The sequence below is a fragment of the Kryptolebias marmoratus genome, linkage group LG5 (genome assembly GCF_001649575.2).
Source record: "Kryptolebias marmoratus isolate JLee-2015 linkage group LG5, ASM164957v2, whole genome shotgun sequence".
Classification (NCBI taxonomy): Eukaryota; Metazoa; Chordata; class Actinopteri; order Cyprinodontiformes; family Rivulidae; genus Kryptolebias; species Kryptolebias marmoratus.
In genome coordinates, this window is record NC_051434.1 from 9898440 (window position 1) to 9912421 (window position 13982).

The window sequence follows — 13982 nt, forward strand, 5'->3', positions numbered from 1 at the left end:
GGTGGGGGGTGGGGGGGGGCAGACAGTACAGGAGAGGGATGGAAGGGGGGCGAATGAATGAGAAAATGTGTGAAGAGAAGAGAACAAGAGACGAGAAGAAGTGCTTCAGGACAGCAGACAAAGAAGAAAGACACGCTAGTACTATTATGGGAAAAACTAGGGCAGACTCAGTGTGAACATAAACATGATATACAAGCATTTGGGACTCACATGAACAAATAATGACTCTCTACTGCCCCATATACACTCCTGTGAAGTCTACTTACCAGCGTAGCAGGAGTAGCCCACTTCTGCAGCATGCTTTCCCTCGCCCTCTCATTCCTTTGCTCCTTTACCTTCACTCCTCCTCCTCTGCTCTGCTGTGTCCTTTTGCAAAGCAACAAAAATCTTCCTCTGTCTCACCCTCAAGTGGAAAATCCTAAACAGACTTGGGGGGCACTTGTGCCACAACTGCTCCTGTTTTTGTTTTTTCCTTCTACACACTCATACGCAGCCAGCAGCCCTCTCCTAAATCCTGACAGCGAGGCAGGAAGCTCCCTCACTACCACTGACATGCAGCACTCAGGTGATCGCTCTCACACACACACGCACACACAAAAAAAGAAAACTGGTAGCGCACACCCACGGGGAGGGAGTCCCGCATGCAGAACTCCAACGTGTATTATGCAAGGGGCTGAACGAAAGCCAGAGCTCTCACACTGTCTGCCCTACACACACACACACGCACGCACACACACACACGGGGCCCCTCCCACCATTCGCTCGTCCAACTTCATCAGGTATTCATTCAAAAAACACACACAAGCCAGCTGGCTGAACGCCCAGAGACCGCTTACAAGCAGAGAAAGAGAACACAAGAGGGGGGGTGGGGGGTGGGAGGGTGTTACAGTGAGAAGGGCAGAGCGGGGGAGACTGTGGGGGAGATAACGGGTGAGGGAGGGAGGGTGAGAGAGGAGTAGAGATTAGAGAGACAGAAACAGAAAGATTACATGAAAGAGTGGCACATGGAATCTACAAACATGAATATACTCGAGTATAAGGCTGCCACTGGAATGTTTTGGGGTTTTTTTAATCAGGAAATTGTCACATCTGAGCAGCCAGAGTTACAGAAGTTCAGAATTTTTTGTATTTGCCAAACTTTATTCATCATCAGTCAGGATAATTTGTTTTTCTAGCAGTCGACAGTATGAACAACATGCAGACTTGTCAGGGTAACATTTATCACCGATGCACGCCCATACTATGAAAGACTAAAGGTTTATATTTACATGACCTCATTTTACACTAAACAACACACACACACACATACTTAGGTAACCATAAACTTTACAGTGCAGCCTGGAAAACGAGCTCAAACTCTGAAATGAGCAAAACAGCAAAATGACCCACGTCATGTGTTTCTCCATTTTTGCAGATTTTGAACAAGGCTGTTCTGCATGACTTAAACCACTAGATGGCATGACTGACTGCTAATGTGCAACAATATTCTTTCCTTTAGTTAGCTGACCTAGTTAAAAGACAATTTGGGAAATAAATAGAGATGAAACATGCTCCTTAATGCTAAGAGATCTGGCTTCTACGGGAAAGAAATGAGCACAAGCATAAACACACAAATGCAGAAAATTGTAATAATTCCCGCAGGAGCTAGAGGGACCAAACATGCGCTAAGAAGACATCCTGTTTGTGTTGGTTGGCCTTCTTGCTATCTCAACATCAATCCAGTGTTCCAGTGTGTATTTAAGTATTTGTTAAGTGTTTAACTACACCCTGACAGGACACACGTCAACATTTTGTGTTTTATGCTGTGAGGTGGAATAAAAACAACATAAGATGTATTATGAGAGGTTTAGAGTTGTAAATTTGGTGCACAGGTTGACATAAATATATATATTTTTGTTGTCTGGATTTTGTTTTGATGTAGTTTAATTTTCTGTCAGTACCATTCTACAAATAGCTTGTTTATAGTGTTGAAAATTGTGTCTTCAGTGTCATTTTTTGATGAAAGATTGAAGTATACTTCCATGTCTCTGAAATAAACCACATCTTGTTTTTCAGAAATAATATTCCTTCAACAAAAGGGAGAATTTTGGGTGTATTTTGAGAGGGGAAATAGTATAAAATGGTTCAACTGTGCCGACAAATGTCTCAAGCCGATCAAAACAGCAACATGTATTCACATATTTACAGCAACATTCCTGACAGGATGCATGTGATTCACCAGAGAGGTCCTTCCTGTCATTTTTCGAGGAGTTGTTTGCAAGATTTAGAAAAACTACCATACTGTATTTTATGAAACCTAGAGCAAGGTTGGAGTGTAGAAAAAGGAAGAACCCAATAAAATGGATTTGATGCAAATCAAAATTTGTTAAATTTGCAAAGCAGACTTTTTGTAGAAAAACAGTTCCTCGACTGCTTTCATCTCCTGCTGCAAAGTTTTCAGTATCATTAGTTTTATAAAATTCCTGCAACCTTAATCCTATAATCTGAACTGAAATCTAGCAAACTAAGATACAGCCATGTATATTCTTGCTTGTACTGATGTTATGGTAACATTAAAGGTCAGCTCGTTGAGGAGAGATGCAGATGGTGCTGATTTATCAATCATAACAGGAGAACAGGAGAGTGCAGCAAGACAGTCGGGCCTCAGAATCATGCACAAAGAGAAGAGGTGCACCAGAACATCTGGATCAGATCAGATCAGAACCAAATGATTTTGAAGTTCTCACAGCGAACATCATCTCATTCTGTGTCGGTCGTTGGATTTCTGCAGAGCAGAATACAGTCTCAGTCCCAGCCAGTCACTAAGGAAACTGATGAAAAGCTTCTATATATATACACACCCATATACATAACTCAGACTTCTCTGCTGTCTCCCTCACACACACACACACACACACACACACACACACACACACAATCTGCTTCCCACGCAAAGCTCGCACACGCTGTGGTTATGACAACAGCAACCCTCGCCTTCCTACACACTCTTAACCAATCTCTCCCTCTCTCTCTCTCTCTCCCTCCATCTCTGTCGCCAAAGTCTCAGCTCCCTTGTTTTTCCACATCTTTCCATCTGTCTCTGTGTGTATGTGTGACTATGTGTGTGTGTGAGTGCAGGAGCTTGTGAAACAGCAGGTGTAGACCCATCTAACGGTCACGTAGCGAACACACAAATAAAAACTCGCAGCCAGACAAGCTTTATGAAGTCACGTCGTATAAAAGTTAATATTTGTTCACGCAATCTTCCCAACGTGTTCCCGATACTCTTTCATGCGATCACGTTAAACGGCGCCTGTCCTCTGAACTCTGGGAACAAACTCGCTGGCAGTGTAGTGTGCTACTTCAGCCCATTCACAAACCCGCTAATCCACACACACTATTAGATCCTTGCGGGTCACACACACACAAAGTCTCATGCATGTGTGTGTGTGTGTGTTTGTGCAGGATTAGGGAGGGACGGCCACGGACGGACAAATCACCGCTAAGCTCCCCTTTTGCTGAATAATCCTACTGAGTGTACACACTCGCACACAAAGATTTAAAATAATGCTCTCATTCATTTTTACACACAAACCGTTTATTTGCACACACCCACTCACACAAACAAATAGTCGGCATCACAGACTTATGCAGTCAGAAACACCCGAAACATTATCACACAGACAGTATTTAATCCTGCTTAGGGAATGTGTGTTTCGGCACAAAAGGGAGCAGGAGAGAAGTGTGTGAGGGGAGGCAATAGGAGGGAGTAAAAAAAGACTTTGATAAGGAGAGAAAATTGCAGAGGAAAGTAATTAATTTATTCTACTTAACCAACTGATAACACGTTGTACGATCAGTCAAAAACTGTTGTTGCTCAGTTAGAAAGTGCAGATATTTTGTTTTTAGTTATCAGAACCTAATTAAAAACAGAGGAATATTCTAAAAGGATTAATATCTGTACAGTAACTTTGGGGTCTGTGCAATAAAGCAGCATTTAGGATTTAGATGAGGAAACTGCGGGTTTCGCCCTGAGCTGCCTGTGTAACGCCGACGGCTCGTTGTAGTGCATCGCCATGGTAACTTATGTGTAACCTGCTCGTTGTTAAATTTAAGGGATCAAACACCACCAACTGAGCAATCAGGTCAGAAAAACGGGAGGGAGAGCTGCAAACCTCTTCTGTCAAAGATCCACATGAAGTCATCTCACCGTCGTGCAGATGCTCTCTTTTTACTTTCAAACACTCGTCTTTGTCAAGACTGCATATTTTGTCTGTGTTTATAGCACTTCCTCTTTGCGATTTCTTCATGTAGGTGGCGAGAGGAGCGAACGGGGAATCAGGTGATGTGAGTCAGATCATTTCTGAGCTGATTCAGGTCAAAGACACGTTGACAGGTGTGAGATGAGCGACTCCGGAGCGCTGCAGGGAGCACGGTGTTAAACAGAGCAGCTGCGGTGACGAATGTGAATACTAACAACCAATTGGGAGGATTTGCTCAACGGTATGAACACGCTTTGTGGGGGGTTTATTTTTTGTTTGTTTTTCTTGCTCAAAGAGACAGAAGAACACCCGTAAACACAAAGCAGCTGCGTCTGGTTGAGTTTATCCATGAAGGTGATGGGAAGGACTGAAAATTCCTCCATCCAGATGTCTGTAGTCAAACAGGCATGGAAAGTTGTCTCAGACCCGCCACACATCCTGCATTCAGATCATGAACTTTCGCCTTCTGACAGAAAATACAACACTGTCTGTATGTTTGCAAAACATTCCATGAAGCAGCGGGCAGATTTGAATGAAATTCTCAGAGAATAATCGTGAGATCAGTGGTGTCCAATCCTGGTCCTGGAGGGCCCCTATACTGCATGTTTTAGTTGTTTCCCTGCCCTTCAGCAGGTCTTCTCTCCGGCTGTTAGAGGAAGGGCAGACAGGCAGTAGTTGGGTCACAGCAGCAGGGAGAGGTGAGTGACTGCTCAGTATGCGTCCTTGACAGTAAACAATGTTCCCCACCTTTTCAAAGACACATGAACCAAATGGTATTATTGAGCTCACACTCGACACACACTCTGCTCAGGAACACTCACACACACAGCATCATAAGAGCAAATGTACACAAATTCATACAGCACTCATACACTGATAAAACATATTCTACAGCGAGGCATTCACACATTATGCAAATCTATAGTTTATTTTTTGTTTGTTTGTTTGTTTTATCTTGACAGGCAGCAATTAAAGAGCACTTTCAAGTGAAAATGCGCTCCCTCTTTGTGCTTCGAAAAAGCTCTTTGCTGTTTGCTCTTATGAAGAAAAAAAGCTTGCAATATTCTTTTTTTTTTCAGCATGAAGTCAAAGATAATATATTTTCTAAAACACCATGTAGCCAGGTGCTAAACTGCATTTCCACAGTCATATGTAAACAGAACAATACAAATAGTATTTTGTACTTAAGACATCCTTACGCACATTAGGCTTATGTTTTGATGAGGAATTCTTGTAATCTGTAACTTTCTGACATATATTATGTAATATATAACTGTCATCATTACATTAAAACCATAAGCATGACATGTATGCTGTAACATATAGTCCTACAGGGTTTAAAAAACCTATTTATTACATATTGAATGCCTTTTTCTTCATTTTCTGACCAGTACTAGAATTTTATTGTTTTAAAAAGGATGCTTTTTGTGTTTAAGATGAAGCTATTATTAAGTCAAGACAAAACAAGACCTCTAACAAGCCACAGATTTGTGTTGAATATAAAGCAGACAAATTAGCAAAAAGATAATATGAAATGGTATCTTTAAACACTTTGTTACTTAAAGCCTAAAAAACATTTCCTTAGTTGAATCTAAAGAAAGGTACCAAAGATAACAGTTTTTCAGGCATAAAATACTATTTTGAGACCAGAGAGGTGATTCCCTTAGAGCCATGTATACAAATTGCCCGTGTTTAGACTTTATTTAAACTTATCATGGCTTTATCAAGAAAATGACAAACAATTTGGTCATTACTCACATCAGTTTTCAATCAATTTGCCACTGATCACACGATGAAAGACCAGTGAGTTATGTCAGTTCTTTATAGGTGTGTCATAGATGGAAAATCCACACACAGATTTGCCGTGAGCTTGTTTGTACACATCCTCGTGAGACACAACCCCCCCTACCATGACCCCATTTTCAATGCCAAACCCCATATTTGCCTGGAGGACCACATAGTTTGACTGCAGTTATGTAAGGCTTCGCATTGGCACTGAGACAGAGAGGGAGACGCAGAAGAAAAGAGGTGAGAAGTCAAAGACAAAAGGAGGAGCTGAATAAAGGCACATCAACGTGTAGTAGAAGTGCCGTGAGACAGAAAGAAGCAGACATTCAGAAAGAAGAGGGATAATGAGGAAGGAAAAAAAAAAGACTTCAGAGATCCATCAGCTGATACAAGTCATGCAGACAGCCTCCCACTCTTGAGGTTATTGATTTGAGGATTTTGTGCTGAATGCTGTGGATGTGTGTCTGTGTGAGTGACTGAGTGAGTGAGTGACAGTGAAACTCTGGCTCTGAGCCCCGGAGCATACTGTAGTAGAACAAGAAATCTCTTACTTGACAGGACATTTAGTCCTTTCCCTCACAGAGCGTGTGTGTGTATAAGCACAGACATGTAAATGTTGGCATGGGAGAGACAAAAAGCAAAAGGAGAGAGCAAGAGATATGAACAAAAACAGCAGCAAAAAGCCACTTGTTTATCTATATGCTCGTGTCATTTACATGGCTCCAGTTTAAACATAAAACATACTGTAATGTAGAGATTATGGTTTGGTTTAAAATGAGTAAAAGTCAATGGAATGACCTCTTGAGTGACAAAAGCAAGTTTGTATGTCTGTGTGTGTTTCAAGAGGACAGCATAATGGAATGCCTGAGTTCAAGACTTGCCAAGAGCACTTTTCCCATACGCCTGGGAGCCAAGTCTTCCCCGACCAGCCAAGAATAGTACTGACTCTCTCACAAGCACTCACTCACACAAGCACGCACACACACACACTTCTTGCTGTTTGGATGAGAGAAAAAAGAGTAAGAGAGAGAGAGAGTCCTGCTCGTTTCAAGCAGCACAGTGAAAGTCAGAGAGAAAAAAACCCAATCTCACAGCAGTGAGCTTCCCTGGACAAATACACACTTTGGGAATATGTGTTCTTGTCAATACTGCACAGTAATAAAGCTTTATGTACTTAAAGCTGAATTAAGTAAGAGGCACACTGGAGGAGCAAAAGAAAGAAGGCTACAGAGATATAAACCAAGGCACTTGGTTTCTCTGCTTCTCCCTGTAGGGTAAAAGGGTTTGCTGTATTTGTGAATGTATATCTGCATATGTTTGTGTAAGTACAGTAAACAGACACACTCTCTCTTAGGCAGCAATAAACAGGGAGATAAAAATGAGGACTAGGGTATGATTCCTTTTCCCACTGCATAACATGACACATTGATGCAACAGAACCACAGAATGCGTAGTTGGCACTTGTTTGCCTCCTTCAATTTAAAGCCAAGAACCTTTAAAAGCCGTGAAATTGGATCCATACTAAAAGTGACTATAAACACAAAAGAAAAAAAATGGCATGTAGAGTAAATCCACTAACATAACTATATAATATATCCTGTACGCTGTATGGAAATGTGCACTCTTGGATCAGCTTCAAAACAGCCACATTAAACCAACCACTGGTCCATTTTCTGCACCCGTTTGTTAGATCCTGTGCAGAGTTGCAGGGAGCTGGTGTCTATCTCCGATGGACAGGTCGCCAGTCCATCACAGGGCCAGGTGGAGCCAAACAACGACGCACACACACTCATCGGTTTAGACTTACCCATTAACCTAACATGCACGTTTAAGGTCTATGGGAGGAAACCAGAGTACTCGGAGAAAAACAAAGCACGCAGGCAAGAACATGCAAACGCCACACACGTCAAAAAGAAATCTTATTCCAACTTGTCATTGCTATTAGAGCTGTCTGTCTTCCCTGAAATGATGGTATTTAAACATTGGCGACTTCTGTCTTTAAACTTCAAAACCAGGTCAACAAATAACTGCAAAATCGGATAAAAAAAATCAACTCTCTGCTTGAACGCCTGTTTACATTGATTTTTATCACTCACTGGAAAAACACCTTACAGTAACAAAGGAGGCAAGTCTTCAAGTAGAAGGCCTGACTTCATATCCTTGACCTTGTCTATATGCTTCGCTAAACTGCCTGTTAGAAAATCGCCAGCAGCTCCAAAGCTACTCTGCTGTGTCTGACCCATACAATCTGAATCCCCTACGGAATCCGGGAGTGAGAATTTCTCCTCTTGAGATCGATATTTCTTTTTTTTTTAAAAAGTGAATCTATATAGTGTGTAATTTTAAAGAAGACTCCCACCAAGTCTAATTTTTTGGATTTTAAGTCATTTTAGGAATGGCAGAAAACATGAGACCCAAACACACATACAAAGTACTGATAAAACCAGCTGGTAACATCAATACACCCCTCCACACACACACACACACACACACACACACACATTGCAAGGCCCTAAATGGGGGCATTATTGGAGAGGATTATTTTTACTCTCAGAACCTCTAATACACCTTTCATTCTTGCATGAAAATCTCGTCAAAATCTAGTTTTTGAAGGTGTTAAAGTATGAAAATGTATCGCAGCTGCAACAAAAGGCTCATATAGAAACGGACAAACTAACGCACTGTCACTAGGCAGAATAGGTTTCCCTCAATCTAAAATAAATGCATTTTCTCCAATCACCTGAAATGCAGAAAACACATTTATTTATCTCCATTAGCTGAGGCTCAGTGGTTTCATTTGAACAACTGAATGGTGCATCTTATTTCTTTCTGCGTAACTTCTTTACAGAAGCTTCACGGGGTGGGTGAATAAATGGGTGGTTTATCAATTGTTTTCGTCGACCCATTATACTGCGTGACAGATAATGAGGGTTAGAGGAGTATGATGCTAATTTGAGCCAAGATGCACTTGAGATACGTTGTAGCTCAAAGCTTTAGAAACTGAGCTCATGAGCTGCCACTTCACTCCATTAAAAATAAATGTACTTTACTTAACATTCATGCGTGCAGTTGGTGGATTGATGGGTTTATCAGTAAAACAAGGCTCTTGGCTGTGGAGAACACAAGGCTGTAAAGTCCTTGATGCCAGAAGTAATAACATCAGATTAAACATGACAGTCAGACGTACAGCTTTTAGGTTGGAATACCAATGTGACACCAGCTCATCAGCAATGACTCAGCAGAAAGCAGTGAACCACTGTCTTCTAGATTATCAGTCTCAACCTCAGCCAGAAAAACATGATGTACAGTCAGTGGCTGTATATCAATAAAGCCAGATTATCTGCATTTAAATAAATTAGCTGCATGGTAAAGATATGTCCTCACCTCATTCAACTCGAATGCTCCAGACCCCCTGGTTTGTCAGCAGGTGGCACAGGCCATGGAGAGAGCTCCACGCTACCCCAGATGGCAGTACTGTATGTGGACTGAGGGACTCGGCTCTCCCTGGAGAACAAACACAGCAAAGGTTTAACTAAACAAAAGAAAGAAACTGCTTTATTCCACTCTCAAAATCAAAGCGCAGAATAACGCCGCTGTAACACGACGTTCAAGGCGTCAGCAAGAACAATCAGCTGCAGCGTGATTGTGGACACACAGCTGCATCACATAACACAGCTGTGTTTCACAACCACAAAGTGTTATAAAAACGGCTTCCTTCAATCAGCGCTGTACCACACCAGGGAAAAGGAATTTTACATTATCACCTTCTCTCATCTGCATCTTTCTTTCAAAAGAAAATATTTTTGTACATTTTTAGGCATTTGTTATCCATATAATGGAGGATATTTAGTAGAGGTTGATCGATTAGTGTTTCTATGGTCAGTTGTTATAAATCAATGCAGCCAATGACAAGTTTATGAATGAACAGTTTAATATTCATATAACTTGCAATGAACTAAATATAAAAAAAACTGTGATAGAAGATATCTGGATGTGCTGTAATCTACTGCAGGATTAGCATAGAGCTCAAATTCAATCCATTGGAAACACTTCAATGATTTAATAATAAAAAACTGTTGTTTTTTTTAACACATCCTGCTGCAAATTTATGTTAAGCTCAAAAGACTACCTGGGCCACTGGTGATGACATCATCAAGTAATGACAATGATTAGGACTCACAGGCCGTATGTAAGTAGTAAGAAATTATATGAAAATGTAAAGTTAGTATAATATTCTGGCTCACTTCTTTAGGGTCTGCCAGTGTTATGCTGAAAAAGTACCTCAGCTCTAAGAAGAACCCCTCTTACAAGAAACCCCCCCGGCACATAGTGTCATGTGTAACACTGTGCTCACCACAGATATGTCAGCTTCGTACGCCTGATTATTTCTGAAATGGCCAACAGATTCAACGAGTCAACCAATGCACCGCTAATATTTGCCAAATGTTTTTAATGTTTCAAAACCTGCAAAGCAAATACCAGGTCATAATTATGTCCAGAACCTGTCATATAAAAGAATAACCCTCCACTTCAGCTTTGAAGACATCTAAAGTGCAACAAGCCGACTTGAGCTGCCACCCACTCACAGCCATAAGAGACAGACCTGGAGATTGTGTGTAAACGCTCTTTGGGACTAATTAGTCAGGTTGTATTGGAATGATGGGGATGTTACTGCGGAAACAAAACGCATATACCCTGCTGTTAGTCAGCTGCAGCCTGCGTGTGTGTGTCTATGAATGTTTAAGGGATGAGTGCGGGATGCCAAACATCCCACTGACCCACTTCTTATAAGTGTGGCGAGAAGAAAAGAAAAAAAGCCGGAGGTGTGGGAGTGAATGTGTGTGCAGCTGTCTATTGTTTCACTGCAGCTTAGGTGGTTTGAAGACCACATTAATAATGACAGGAGATACATTTCCACGCACACGCTCATATTGTGCATGATGACTCAATCCGACAAAGAACTGAGAGCTACTGCAAACATAAAATATAGTAATGGAAAAGTGGGGCTGAGGGAGAAACAAAGGAAATGAATATCTGGTGTCAGAAGTGAAAAAATCAATAGGATTCTGTGGTGGGCTTTGAACTAAAGCCTGTACATGAATCAAACTGTCTGCACACAGAAAACAGAAGGCTTTGAGTGAACTAAAGATATTTGCAATGGTTGTTTGGAAAGACGGGTCTGAAGAGGAGAAAACAGATGACTACCGAGGCAATGGATTAGCAGACGCTAACTGGCAAAAGGAAATCTATCAAGTGGTATTAAACAGACAAGAGATGGAGGGGAGAGCAGTAGCAGTCTATGACAGAGGGAGAGCAGCGGCGAAGTGAAAAATGACAAAAAATGCTTAATGGAAAGTAATAAAATGTGGAGGAGAGGCAACCCGAAGTGATGAAAAAGGAAGACAGATGGAGAAAACGGAGAGGATCGTAGAAGTAGTTCAGACAGAGAGGCAACAGACAGCGAGACGGAGAGAGAAACAGATGGCGGCTGAGAAGAGACAGATAGAAACTCACTGGGAGGACAGCACTGGCACAAACAACAAGGCTCAGCGGGGAGCATACAAAGCTGAAAAAGGTCAACGAAAAGGGAGGGGGGGACACGATAAGAAGGGGGACGAAGCCGGGTAGAGACTGAGAGCGCCTTCTGAGATATTTTACCAACTTTTAGGGAAGAATGCAATCACAATGTGACGGTATTTCATGGCATCAGAAATCCCAAAGTATGACTTGTATCAGACACGGACCTTTTTAATTCATAATGTTTACAATATTAATATCTTACTGTGTAAGTATGGGAGTATGTTATATAATATGATATATATAGACACCTGATACGTCATTAAATATAATATGTTAAAACCTGATGAAGGCTTTATTTAGAGTATATCAGGTATAGTATCTATGTCTATGACCTGAATAGCCAAATGCTATAATAATTATTATTACTACCATTATTACTACTAGCACACACATACCTAATTCTTATATCTTTTATTCACCTTTTATTAAATCTCCTAATATTTTATTTTACTATAATTTGTTTTATTGTAATTTTATACTATGTTAGTCCTTTTTCATCTGCTTTGAAGACCAGCTACTCCTATGATCTAGTTTATGTAATTTAGGCTTCTTTGCAGACATAATACTCTCCGGTTTTCTACTTCTAAAAAACACAAACAAGTAAAGAATCAAGCAGGTTAAATTAGCCAGAAATGGTTCAGTATAAACCACATTAAGTGAGCATCTGATTGAACAGCAGAACATAGTGGAGTGGACAACTTCTTTTATGTGCTTGTGTATATGGCTTATTTATATCATTTTGTGTGATTATATTCAGTCCGCTTTCATTGTACTGACCCATAATTAGAAAGCATTACATTTGTTTAGCAGGTGCTCTTGCTCAATTTCCCTTTTTGAAAATGACTTGCAATAAGTTCTCTCCGTTTCCAAACAAAGACAGCATTTAGTGTTGCATACTGAAGAATCTACCAGACACTGTCAAAACAAAAGGTAAAAGGTTGGTTTACTGATGGTGCAGCTATATTTATACACACATCCGTAACTCAAATCAATGAAAATCAGTATGAGTACTGATGCATATGTCTGTATCCATCTACCATGTCTTCAGAGCAATAATAACACATACAAGAAACTTTGTGGGAAAATGATATAGAAGAAGAGACGCATAAACACACAGTTATTATTGTTGGGCCTTTGGGAAAAGAAAAGCTGTGAGTTGGTTTTTGAACGTGGGCACAACTGGAACTGACTTCAGGTCAGCAGGAAGCTGGTTTCAGAGAGCAGGACCTCAGTAACTTGGGAGTTCTCCCAGCAGACTTGGATCTAATTCTGGGAGCAGCTAAAAGGACTGCACCTGATGAACCTGAGAGACTCGATCGGGTTTTAGACAGCAAACAAGTCCGAGTCGGAGATGTTCTGAGGAGACAAAGTGTTAAGTGCCTTGTAGACTGCTGAGGGGATAATAAAAGTGATTTTAATCTGAACTAGAAGCCAATAAAATAACTTTAGTACTCTTGTAAAATGAGTTACAGGAGCTCAGTCTGCTCAGTGTCAGTGTACAGACAAATTTCTCAGTCTGTTTGAAATAAGACGGACTTTTTGATATATTTGTATTGTGACGGTTAAAACTGAGATTAAAGTTCAAAATTATGACAAAGTTTCTGACCTGCTGACTCTGTTTTACAGACGATGACATATAATAACAGACTTTATGTCTCTGACAGTACATCAGAATTATTTCTGTTTGGCTCTAAATATCATCGATACAGAAGCATGTAAAGGTTAAAGAGAAAAGGACCAAAAATCAACCCCTGTGGAACATCGGAAAATATTTCTCTGTGCAGCTCAATTCGTTAACCCAATTAAACCATGAAGGCTTTGACCCAAAGTGTTGTCATCATTGTGATAATTACCAGCAACAAAAACTGGTTTAAGCTTAAACAAAACCAAATCGAATGATTTCTGTTGCTTTTAAGGTCACGGAATAATTTGAGTAGCACTGTTTCTGTGACATAAACGCCTCTAAAACCCAACTGGGATGTAACAAAAAAAGATTGCTATTTAAAATATATTCATTAAATTGTTGGTAGTTATTATTTTCAGATGAATATGCTTATTTTCTTCTCTGTGGGTGTCCAAATGAGTGATTTACTTGAAAAAATAGCTGCAGCTACTCACTGTGTATTCTCACACAGTGAGTAATGGGGTTGACAATTATTCATGTGAGTTTGTAGCTATGTATGGTAATCTGGATCAAATGTTCTCCTGTGCTCGACTGCATGCTGGCATATTTAGACTCTGAATACTTCTGTTCACTCAACCATCACTTCATCTGTTTAAGTGATCACATTCTTCGCATTCATTCTTCGCCAAGAGTATCAAAAATATGCAGTCCAGCTACAAGCGCTGTGGCTGCTGCCAAGTCTTTTCTCG

The 13982-nt window shown here is 40.6% G+C and overlaps 1 protein-coding gene across 2 annotated transcripts in view; it reads right to left on the reverse strand.

The window, feature by feature from the left end:
• atxn1a (ataxin 1a) overlaps positions 1-13982 on the reverse strand; it is an 83017-nt gene that overhangs the window by 12809 nt on the left and 56226 nt on the right. The window contains exon 3 of one of the 2 annotated variants that reach the window (XM_017426330.3): positions 9414-9533. The gene's annotated coding sequence lies outside the window, so the exon portion shown is untranslated. Of the gene's footprint in view, positions 1-266; positions 539-9413; positions 9534-13982 lie in introns of those variants that run through there. The other variant, XM_017426349.3, reaches the window with a different exon arrangement.